The following is a 12,459-nucleotide window of genomic DNA, read 5'->3' as shown; positions in this document are numbered from 1 at the left end:
CTTGGAGTCTTGTGTTTTAAATCAATGACTCTGATTTCTAAGAAAGTGGATGGTGGGGCATTCGGTCCTAATGCGAAAGGCAGACTGCGTCCACTGTCTGTCTTCCACTCAGAGTTCCTCCCCTTTACATCTCCAAAACTGTGCTGTCCAATACAGCATCCACATATGGTTATTTAAATTTTAACTTTACTTAAAATAAAATTTAAAAATTCAATTTCTCAGGCACACGAGCCCTATTTCAAGGGCTCAAGAGTCGCAGGTGGCTAATGGCTGTTGCATTGAACAATGCGGACAGAGTATCTCCATCACCACAGTTCCACTGGAGAGCACTGCTCTAGACAGAACACCAGCGAATAAGCTAACAGCTACTGCTTCTGCCTCCTGGTTCACGGGCTCCAGGGAAAGTGAGAAGTGGGGTGTGGGGCTTCCCTGGTGGCGCAGTGGTTAAGAATCCGCCTGCCAATGCAGGGGACACGGGTTCGAGCCCTGGCCCGGGAAGATCCCACACGCCGCAGAGCAACTCAGCCTGTGCGCCACAACTGCTGAGCCTGCGCTCTAGAGCTCGTGAGCCACAACTACTGAAGCCCACGTGCCACAACTACTGAATCCGGCGTGCCTAGAGCCCATGCTCCGCAACAAGAGAAGCCACTGCAATGAGAAGCCCGTGCACCGCAACGAAGAGTAGCCCGCTGGGCTTCCCTGGTGGCGCAGTGGTTGAGAGTCCTCCTGCTGATGCAGGGGACGTGGGTTCGTGCCCCGGTCCGGGAAGATCCCATGTGCCACGGAGCGGCTGGGCCCATGAGCCATGGTCGCTGAACCTGCGCGTCCGGAGCCTGTGCTCCGCAACAGGAGAGACCACAACAGTAAGAGGCCCGCGTACCGCAAAAAAAAAAAAAAAAAAAAAAAGAGTACCCCCGCTCGCCGCAACTAGAGAAAGCCTGCACGCAGCAATGAAGACCCAACGCAGTCAAAAAATAAAAACAAGTTATAAAGTAAATCTATATAAAAAAAAAGAAGTGGGGTGTGGTCCTCCCTAACTTTACACTGAACAACTTCTGGCAAGGCACTTCCCTTTCAGAGCCTTATTTTCCATAGGCATAGAGATGGGGGTAGGCCCACCATCCTGTTTGGATTGTCAAAGGAGACAATTTAAGGGAAAATGCTTTGAAAGATACTGTAGACGTGCAAGGTGTTTGACTTTACATATCTATGGTCCTTTTTTTTTTTTTTTAACACCTCTAGAATACTGACGGTTTCGGTTCTGGAAAAGGGTCAGATGCCCAATGGTCTCTTGGCATGAGTAGAAAACAGAACAGGAGCTCTGGAGCTCTGCCCGGGCTCTGCTTCCAGGTCTTTTCAGCTGCTGCTGGCTGCCTCCTCGGTGCAGGGCACAGGGAGAGATGTAACTGGAACACGAGCTCTCAAAGCACGGGAACTGTGGCCTGTTTGGTTCACTGAACGCTGAGAACGGTGCCTAATACACAGTAAGGGCACAGTAAATATATTTTTTTTTTTCCACAGTAAATATTTGCTGAACAAACAAAAGTGACCATCTTGCCGTAAAAACTCTAGAATTAGAAAAAATTCAAATCCATCTTCTCAGACTCTAGACCCAAAGGCGATACTTCTGCAGACAAAGTCACCATAGGGCGAGCGTTGACCAGATGCCACGAGCTTCCTGCCACTTTCGAGAGGAGGACAAATACCACTGGAGAGTGCTCGGGGCAGAAGGGTCAGCGGTGCTGATCTCCCGGAGCCAGAGCGGGAAGGAAGGACACAATTCTGGAGACCAGGGTGCTGAATGGGGCTCTGCCGGCTTCTGCCATGTGGCCAAGGGCGGGCCGTGCTCTCAAGCTCTCCTCTGAAGAATGAGGAGTCATGGCAGACGCTGTCCCAGCCCCCTTCCAGGTGTTTAAAACCCTGTGCTTCGACAACACAGCTTCAAAGACGCCAACGACGGGTCAGCTCAGACCTAAGTCCAAGTCATGCCTCTGTCACTTAAGAGCTGTGTGGCCATGAGCAAGGTGTCTGACCTCTCTGAGCCTCATTTTCCCAGTCATAAAATGGGAAAAACAACACCTACACCCGGGGAAATTCTTTTTCACCAAGAATCGGCAAGCTGCTTCTGTAAAGAGCCAGAGAGTAAGTACTGTAGGCTTTGCAGGCCATCCGAGCTCTGTCCCAACTACTCAACTCTGCTGATGGCGCACCAAAGCAGCCGCAGACGACAGGGAAAAGGACGGGCACAGCTGTGTTCTAAATAAAACTTTATTAACACACACAGGGGGCAGAGCAGATCTGGCCACAGGCTGTAGTTTGCCAACCCCTGATTCTGAAGATCAAGTGGGAAAAGCAGAGTGGTCATTCTAGTTTGACTCATAATGCCAACCTGGCAATGGTATAAGGTACCTGAAGAGTCTGCATGTAACAAGTGCTCACTAATGGAAGTTTATTATTAATATTATGCCACAAACACTGCACTGTGAATACTGGTTTTCTAAGTGTAAGAGCACTGCCCATCCTCATCCGTCAGGCCTCCTTCTGCTTCGGGTCTTTGAAACATAACAACAGACAAATTTAATAACCTACAAGATCTACCCCGGAGGAAACCAAGCCATTTTCAGGAATTTGATTTGTATTTTGAGCACCTACTGTGTGGTGGTCCTTGTGTTTGGTGTCATGAGTACTATTCATTCTTTTGTGTTTAAATACGACTTTTAAAGCTTACACTCCATTTACAGTTATTACAAAACATTTGGCTATATTCCCCGTGTTATACAATACATCCCTGTAGCCTATCTTACACCCCATAGTTTGTACCTCCCAATGCTGTGAAAAAGTACTTTCTGTGATGATGGAAATGTCTTTCATGTCTGCTGTCCAATACGTAGCCACCAGCCGCATGGGACTCATAGCCCTTGAGATGTGACTCGTGTTACCGAGAAACTGAATTTTTAATTTAAATTATTTTAAACAAACCGCTCCAAGTGGCTAGTGGCGACCGCACGGGACAGTGCAGCTTTAGATGTCCTCGTTTATCCTTGTCTTACATTGTTTTCCGTTTGTGAACTGTCTCAGAATCCGTGGGGAAGATGAGGCATAAAAGGATTTAAAACCACAACAAAAAATGAGTCTTAGCAAGAGCTGTGATGCAGTTTACCAACGAGAAGTCATACATGTGTTCAGACAGGCAAATACCACCCGAGTTCCACCCTAGTCTAAGGGACACAGGAATAGCTCCCCCGCCTCCCCCGAGGAGACGACCGTCTCGGCAGATGCTAAGACGTGCGCGTCAGCAGCTGAGCTTCCAGGTGAACCGTGAGGGGCGGGCGACCAGTAACTGTCTCGGGAAGTCAGAGGAGGAGAGCCGGAGGTTAGCGGGGAAGGAGGGAGGGAGGAATCACGGCGTCTGAACCGGGCTAAGTCAATTTTACAGGTGGAAAAATCAATGCAGTTAATCGACTTTGCTGGATTCAAGAGTGACTCAGGATTCCTGACATGAGGGGTCATCACCCTAACTTCCTGCTCATGACAAAAACTCACGACGGCTGGAATGCTGGGAGCACGTCAAGGCTGCGAGGCAGTGGGATTCCACATCAGACAAGAACGTTCCAAGAGACAAGGCACCGCAGCTGATTTTATTCTCAAAGAGTAAAGCTGTCATTGCCAGCACTAAGTGCACCATGGCGAAGACAGGAGCCCGCCGCCCGTAAGAATTATCCAGCCATGAAGAAAGCGTGTGGGGCGCGAATGATTACTCCGTGAGACAATTACAGGCGTTCTCCGCAGTCAACCTTTACAAATATTTTGATCTTGGGCAACAACAAAATATCATAGAAATCAGAGCCTTTCCTTATGTGGATGTGGGAAACGGTCCATCAACATCAACTTTGGGGGGAACCAAAGCGTTCATTTCACATAAACTACCTGCAGGGGCAAAGCCAGCCAGTGGTGCACGGTGTGGCAGGAACCAGCAGCCACTGGCGACCTCTCCAAAGCATGGTGGCCAGGGTCCGGTCCATCCTCGGTGATCCAGAGATGAAGCGTGGGGGGCAGACTCTCCGGGTTCAAGGGAGGGGAGGGGGAGGCATGTGCACGTGTGTTTCTCTGGGTTGAAAGCGGGGGGAGGCATGCGCACGTGTGTGGTACAGGCTCGTGCTCCTGCCTCAACCACAAGAGGATGCTACCCCTCTCGAGAGAGGATGCTGTGCGAAACTGCTCTGACGGAAGGGCGAGCTAGCTGCCTTTGGGAGTGGTGGCCACTGCAGCCCCCAGGGGCTGGTAAGAAGAACAGGGTCTCTGCACACCCTGCTTACAGGACCCTCAGGCGTACAGGCTCATGACAACAGGCTGTCCGGTCACAGGGCTCCTTTCTGCATTTCCCATGATGATCCCAAGTTCAAACACAGGTCAGAGAAGGCAGTGTGTTAATTAACATCAAAGGTCTCCACCTCAGAATCAAAGCACAGCACCTGACCAGCTGGGATGATCGCTCACCACACCCCTCACAGGGTCACTTAAGAAAGGTAAAAAAGCCCGTTTTTACTTCCCTACCTGTTTAAAATAAAGCCCATGGACCTCACAGAGCTGTGGGGCCACGAACGGAAACTATAATGGGAGATGAAAAGAGCCTCCAAGGATGAGGAAGATGCCGAGAAGCGAGACTTGGCACTGCGAGGTCCGCCTTCAGATGAAAGGCACCTGGACAGGTAAGCCCCACCCACCCTCAACAGCGTTCTGAATCAGTAAGATGACAAGAGCTGAGCTCTCAGCTTAGGTACCATTTTAGCTTTAAACGGAGGTCTTATGTTCAATTTAACCCATCCAGGCCTGGCTGCGAAGGCTGACTGGGTCAGAATGGAGGCAATTCAATCAGCAGACGCACCTGCCACCCTCCGTGAGGTTCCAGTAAGTTAATTCAGGGAAGCACTTGGCAGTGCCCACAGAGAACCCACAGGCGTGGTGGCCCTCATGTGCAAGGCACTGTTTTGAAGGCTCTGGTCTTATCCTGCCCTGGATTCCCTGTGACTTTCCTTTTGCTATTTTGAAAAAGTTGTGGCTATATATATATAACCTAGCATTTCCCTTCAAAACTATTTTTTAGGTGTACAGTTCAGTGGCACCAAGTACAGTCACATTGCGGTGCAACCACCAGCACCAGGCTTCTCTAGAACTTTTTCATCTTTCCAAACTGAGATTCCATATCCCCTGAACACTAACTCCCCATTTCCCTCTACCCAGCCCCTGGCAGCCACCATTCTCTTTTCCATCTCCATGAATTGACCACTCTAGGTGCTTCCCAGAATTGGAATCATGTAGTATTTGTCCTGGCTTTTACTTCACTTAGTATAATGCCTTTAAGGTTCATCCACGTCGTAGCAGGTGTCAGACTGTCCTTCCTTCTAAAGGCTGAATAATATTCCATCGCATAGATCGACCACATTGGGTTTATCCATTCACATGTCAATGGCCATCAGGTTGTTTCTACCTTTTGGCTATTGTGAATAATGCTATTACGAACACGGATGCATGAGTTATCTGTTTTGAGTTCTTTCTTTCAAATCTTTTGAGTAGATACCTAAGAGTGGAACTCCTGGATCACATGGTAATTCTGTACTGACTTTTTTGAGGAATCCCTACGTTTTTCTCTCAATGATACCCAGAGCTGGTAGGATGATAAGAAAAATATTCTATTCACTTTTGTTCTATGACGGTTCACTGGTGCTTCTTTATGTAAAGATGTTCCACTTTTGGGGGCGGATACAAACGATCTTCTCACCCATTCAGTCATCTCCACTCCACTTCAAGCTCGGCCACGGTGAGACAGAACCACTCCGCCAGGGAAGCTCATCGCAGCCTGCAAGACTGCCACAGCCCCGGAAGAGGAGCCTCCTTTCCGCTCTGCGTGCACACCCGATCCCTCGTGGACACCGTCCCATCTCTCCTCCCCACAGAAGCCCCCAGCATCCTGAGGCAGCACCTGCACCCTGGGGAGCCTCAAACCATCTCTGCCCCCTGGGCCTCACTCTCCAAACCACGCTCCCCTCTGGCACCCTCCACCCCCGCCCTCTCATTCTTTCTTCAAATCTCTGGTGGCTTCTCCAGCTTCCTTTGCTGGCTCTTGCTCTGCCATAAGCCATGATTATAGAAAGGTGCCCTCCAAAGTGTATTCAACAAGATTCTGTCCCTGGCTCTTTTTTTTTTTTTTTTTTTTTGCGGTACGCGGGCCCCGCACTGTTGTGGCCTCTCCCGTTGCGGAGCACAGGCTCCGGATGCGCAGGCTCAGCGGCCATGGCTCACGGGCCCAGCCGCTCCGCGGCATGTGGGATCTTCCCGGACCGGGGCACGAACCCGTGTCCCCTGCATCGGCAGGCGGACTCTCAACCACTGCGCCACCAGGGAAGCCCTCCCTGGCTCTCTTTTGTCTCAACATTCTCTTCCTTAAAGATCTGATTCTTCTTGTGGATAATTTCCACATCTACACCACTGTGTCTGATTTCTTTCCCAAGTCGGAGACTGGCGTTTCCAGCTGCCTGTACGGCTTCATTACTGACCCCTCGAAATTGATGTGCAAGCCCCTCTTCCCTCCACTTTACTTGCTTTTTCCCTTTTCTTCTTCCATGTTGCTCTTAATTTCACGACCATCCTCCCAGTCAGCCAGGCTCAAAGCTCCAGGGACTTCCCCTTAGCTTCCCCTTTGTCCCACGAGCCCTGAGACTTGGTGAATTTCCACATGGGGGTCTTTCCAGCCCTCTTGCCTGAACTTCTGTTCTCCTACCAAGCGACGACGCTACCTCAAGGTTCTTCTAAAAAAAGAAACCCAGCTGATCCTTCTTCGAAGCTGTGTGCCCACAGCCAACGCCGAGTGCCTCCTTGCATGCCCCTCCTTGGGTCCCAGCTCCCCGCCAGCTGTCAGCCGAGTTCCGTCCCCGGCAGAACCACCAAGACGCACTGTTCCAGGGCAGGTCTGCATCCATCTCTGGGGAACGACTTGGCCAGTTTGTCCTCAGCACCTGTCAGTCATTTCAGGGCTGGAATCTGGGGTTCCTGCCCAAAGACCAAAGACCTTTAGTGGCTTTCTCTGAATGCATTTGAACAACTGAGTAAAACGTCCTTGCTTTCAAAAGGAAAAGCGTTCTGCATGTTTTCAGAAGTCACCAAACCTGTTCTGTTTCCTTGTTTTTGAAGAAACAGGGCAACTTGGGCTTGGGCTAGAACGAAAGGGTCCAGCCTCTTCTCAGGTGTGTTGACTTAGGAGCACGCACCATTTGGACAGGGGCAGGTGTGTTTACTCAGCTGGGGTCCGGTCGAATCATTTGGGAAAACTTCCTGGTAATTTTTCTGCCCTATGATTTGCCACTGCTGATGGAAGTATATGACAACCTAACTTAGGCCTGCAAAGAAAGGCATGGTGGCTGTGATATTTAAGCCCCAAATCTGGGGGACCCTGAGGTGCGCTGTAAACTTTAGACTTCTATTAACAATAATTAAAAACATTATTACTGAATAAAGTCTGGAGTTTAGTGGATAATAATGTAGTGTTAAGAGAGAAAGGGCAGGTCCAAAGTGGAGTTACTTGGGCTAAAACCAAGACCTAATACCTAACCTAACTGCAGTTACAACCTCCCCCAGGAATGTAATCCTCGCCAGTCAGTCAGGAATTTTCCGGTCAGCACCAATGAGGTCATCTGGCATGTGGGCCCTCTCAATTCCCAAACGAAGATGAGGTCACCTGCCACACAGACCCCTTCTGTCCCCCAGGTAGGTTACCTACGTCCGAAATAATGGTTTTTATTCCTTGTTTTGCCTTTCATGACCGTTCCCCTCCTGGAGCTCCTCGGAGCTCCTCTCTACTAGCTAGATGGAAGGCTGCCCGTTCATGAATCGTCTAAAAAAGCCAATCAGACCTTTAAAATTTACTCACTCAAATTTCGCTTTTTAATAGAACCAACACTGGTTCCTTAGTTTTGACGAACGTGCCCAGTGATGTAAGAAGTTGACGTCAGTAGGAGGGTAGGGGAGAGGAGTGTGCAGAAATTCTATCCTCATGGCAACTTTTCTCTAAATCTAAGATTTCGATTTATAGAAGTTTACATTAAAAAAGGGTCTGGGGACTTCCCTGGTGGTCCAGTGGGTAAGACTCCACGCTCCCAATGCAGGGGGCCTGGGTTCGATCCCTGGTCGGGGAACTAGATGCTGCATACCGCAACTAAGAGTCCGCACGCTGCAACTAAGATCTGGGGCAGCCAAAATGAATAAATGAGTGAATGGGTAAGAAACAATTTTAAAAAATGGATAAAAAATATTAAAAACATAAAAAATGGTCCGTCTTCCCCACCTTTTTCTGTGTGGGACAGGACATCAAGCCCTTTACAGACACTGTCCCATTTAGTTGGTGTGATGGCCCTGTGGAGACTGCACCCCACACCTTACAGGTGAGGAAACGAGGCCGTGCAAGGCCACAGACAGCTGGATGTGGACCTCAGGTGGCGTGATGGAGGACGCAGGCACAGCCATCCCACGCCATGTGAGCCAGGCCACGTCTCCCATCGCAGAGTATCAATACACACACACACACACACGCACGCACACGCACACACACACACACACACGAGTCTGTCAGTCAGTAACCCGGAGCAAACTCCTTTCTTAATAAACTCCATGTGATCCATTCTTCTCATTGAACATATTTGCTCATGGCTTGCCTCTTCTGCGTGGGCATTAATGGCCCACGTGTCCTCCAAGACAGAACTGGCCAGTGACGCCCTCTGCCCACACTGGACATGGCCCGCTCATCCACGAGAGGGCCTGGCCTTCCTTGCCCCACAAGCCTGCCTCCTCCTCTGAGACCGCGAGTCCCCAGCGGGCGAAGCCTGACGCTCACCAGCTCACTCCCCCACCCACCTGGCTCACGCATGCCCTCATTCATTCACTCATTCAGTCACTGCTCATAGAAGAAACCAGAGTTATGTGCCAAATGCAAACCAAGGAATCAGAGAATCTCCAGTGTGTCACAGGCAGTCTACAACAGTTGTTTCAGAAAAGTCGTTCATCACGGTCATCTCAAGAAGCAATTTAAAATGCAAATTTCTGGGTCTGACCCCAATGTTCTAATTAAGGAGGGCCAGGTGGGGCCTGGCAGTCTGTATTTTTTCAAAACTTCCCTGGCCCATCAACCTCAGGTGACCCTGATGCCCTGCCAGCTTTGGGGTTTCGCCCAATAGATAAGTACCTTCTGGAAATGGGCAACCTCAGCTCAAGAAACCCCGAGGCAGAGGAGCTCATTACCTCATAGGGCAGCCTCTCATCACCAAGCCGCACTTACTGTGAGGAAACCCTTTTCTACACTCGGACACAAGGCGCCTCTTTGGAAAGTCACTCCTTTGTTTAAATGTTGTCCTCTGGTACAATGAAGAGGATGCCGACGCCCCTCTTTCATACAACCAGCCTGAGAAGGGCCATCCTAGTTTCCAGAATCTTCTCCCTTTTAGGCCAAATGCCCATACTTGCAACAATTTTTAAAAAATGGAATGCATTCTACTCTTATCCCATCTCAAACGTGAAACTCCGAATCGGGTACGGTATTCTGACGGGGCTCAGAGCCTTCAAGTTTCAAGGGGCAATCCTTTCCCATGCTCTGGTCTCCTTCTAATGAGGCAGAGTCTACGGAAGAGGTTCTTGACCTTGGCTGCACGTTGGAATAATCACCTGGGAAGCTTTAGGAACTACTGATGCTTAGGGCCCACCTCTCAAGAGATTCTGATACAACCGTCTGGAGCTCTGCCTGGTTATCAAGATTTTTTTTTTAAAGGTTCTAGGTGATCTTAATGAGCAGCCGATATCGAGAGCTACAGATCCGACAGACGCTGATCTCTCTCTGTTATTCTATTGGCTCACACTAAACTCATTCACACTCAACCTTTTGCCCCGAGTCCCTGCCGAGCCAGGTCTTCCTCATCATGCCCTTGAGGAACTGATCAGCTGAACTTAACGGCAGGCTTTTACAACGACTCCCAATAACTGACTCTCATCAGTTTGGTGTGGGTCCACTGTTGTAAGGCTACTGAAGGTCAAGTCAACTGAGCTGCGTATGGACGATCTGCTCTCTCTTTAGCTTTGAGCTTCTGGTATCTTCATGGAAAACATGAATAAAATTGTAGATCTCTGAACGATATGCTACTGAAAATTCTATGGGAAATAAATGACAGCAGGTGCTTTTTAAGCCATTGGATATCTTTTCACAGATAAGGGCTTAAGATCTATGGTCACAGGTAAGTCCAAGAGCATGGCGTCATTCCTAGAATGAAATGTTTCATACAGCTCTCCCAAGTTCTCTGGTGGCAGTGCTAGGTAGTCAGACACGAGCAGGTCCCTGCCCCGTCCTGGATGGGGATCATCTTTCCCTCCCCCATCTGGACACTGGTGATCAGAACATGCCCAGAGGTCCTCCCTCTTGTGGTGAAGGACCACCGCTAAGTTTCCAGCCGTATCAGGACCAAGCAAGATAGAACTGCCAGAACAGGTTGGTGCAGGCGCACCAAGACCCAAAAGGTGACTCAGAGTAACAGGGCGGGGTTCGTTATGCTGTAATTATAATAAATTAGCATTGCAGTTTTTGTTCCTCCCCCCGCCCCCCCACACCGTGTTTCACTTCGGTGCTTATGGGTAAGCACCTGCGCACTAAGGGAGAAGTAATATAACCTAAAGCTGTCCATCAACTTGTCAGTCAGATGACGCAGGACACAGGGAGGGACCACTGCTCTAAAAAACCCAACCCTATCCCCACTATGGGACTGCTTCTGGTTTCCAGACAGCCCACGCTTGTCCTTTCTCAGGAGCATACTTTTGCTTTAACAAAACTCTTGCTACTTAAAACTGCTCTATGCCTCTCGTCTGAATTCTTTCCCTTGAGAGGACAAGAACCAAAGAAACGGCTGTTCTGCCAGTGACAGCAGCAGCTAGCGCAAGCCCCCATGCTGGGCTGCCAGGGTGCTGCCGGCGGAGGACATCTCCTGTGTGTGACCGCCCCAGTCTTATTCATTTATTTTATTTTTAAAAATTTACTTGTTTATTTATTTTTGGCTGCACTGGGTCTGCGTTGCTGCGCGCGGGCTTTCTCTAGTTGTGGGGGCTACTCTTCGTTGCGGTGCGCGGGCTTCTCATTGCGATGGCTTCTCTTGTTGCGGAGCACAGGCTCTAGGCGCGCGGGCTTCAGCAGCCGTGGCACGTGGGCTCAGCAGCTGTGGCACACGGGCCCTAGAGCGCAGGCTCAGTAGCTGTGGCACGTGGGCTTAGTTGCTCCGCGGCATGTGGGATCTTCCCGGACCAGGGCTTGAACCCGTGTCCCCTGCATTGGCAGGCGGATTCTTAACCACTACGCCACCCGGGAAGCTGTCCCCAACCTTATTTAAATCAACTGCCATGTGGACCAAAACTGCTCTAGTGATACCATCTCAAGATGCTCTGAGCCTATAGGAAGACTATATTAATACACATCTCACTGGCCAGAAAATGAACTGTTAATTGGTTTCTCCAGAGCTGGAAGGTCTTTGACTCCATTATGAAAGCATCATTCAACTTTGTATGAATGAGGAGACGATATGGCAGAACACAATCGAAAGGCTTCCAGTAAATTTTGGGAAGGTAAAGTTAGATTTCGTAGAATTTTTTTTTTTAATTTCAAAAAGTGGTATTTCTCTTGCATTCATAGCACAGACTCTAAACTGGCATTTTCAGTCTTTCCCCATCTTCAGTTAAGCTGATTTTCTACCTGCTCTTTCTCCATCCTGGCTGTGCTCCCCTCCCGGGGGCATCTGAGTGAAGTCTCCTACTTCCTTCTATCACAGCAAAGAGAGCTGCACTTGAATTATCTCCAGGTATAAAAAACATACAAAGTCAGACGTCTGAGCACATCTGCTTCCCAACACAGGGAGCAGCTCTGCGAACCTGTTAACTGGTGCCTGAATCTCGTGCTTGGAATCACCTGGGGCAGGACCACCTCGTCCAGGGCTCCTGCAGGCCCTAACAGTCACTGAACACCCACGAGACCACTCTGAACCAAACTCACCTGTAGTGAGGATGGATACAGTAAACAGTGGGTTCCATTTCCACCCGAAACATAGCAGAAAATGTCTGCTATCATCTCCTGGCATTTTTCAAATGTGTGTTTAGTAGATAGACAACTCCTCATGTTTCTACACACGTCTTTTTAAAAAAAAACCCCATAAGAATTTTCTATAGGGTACGTCCCTGGTGGTGCAGTGGATGAGACACCGTGCTCCCAATGCAGGGGGCCTGGGTTCAATCCCTGGTCAGGCAACTAGATCCCACACTCTTAGTGCCACAACTAAGAGTTTGCATGCCACAACTAAGGAGCCCACCTGCTGCAACTAAGGAGCCGGTGAGCCGCAACTAGGGAGCCCTGGAGCCGAACTAAGAAGCCCACGTGCTGCAACTAAG

The 12,459-nt window shown here is 49.6% G+C and overlaps 1 protein-coding gene across 1 annotated transcript in view; it reads right to left on the bottom strand.

Annotated features, from left to right (window-relative positions):
• FARP1 (FERM, ARH/RhoGEF and pleckstrin domain protein 1) overlaps positions 1-12,459 on the bottom strand; it is a 290,467-nt gene that overhangs the window by 30,088 nt on the left and 247,920 nt on the right. The gene's annotated exons all lie outside the window — the stretch shown is intronic.

Source organism: Globicephala melas, chromosome 18, assembly GCF_963455315.2.
Source record: "Globicephala melas chromosome 18, mGloMel1.2, whole genome shotgun sequence".
Taxonomy (NCBI): Eukaryota; Metazoa; Chordata; class Mammalia; order Artiodactyla; family Delphinidae; genus Globicephala; species Globicephala melas.
This window is presented reverse-complemented; position numbering and strand designations above follow the sequence as displayed.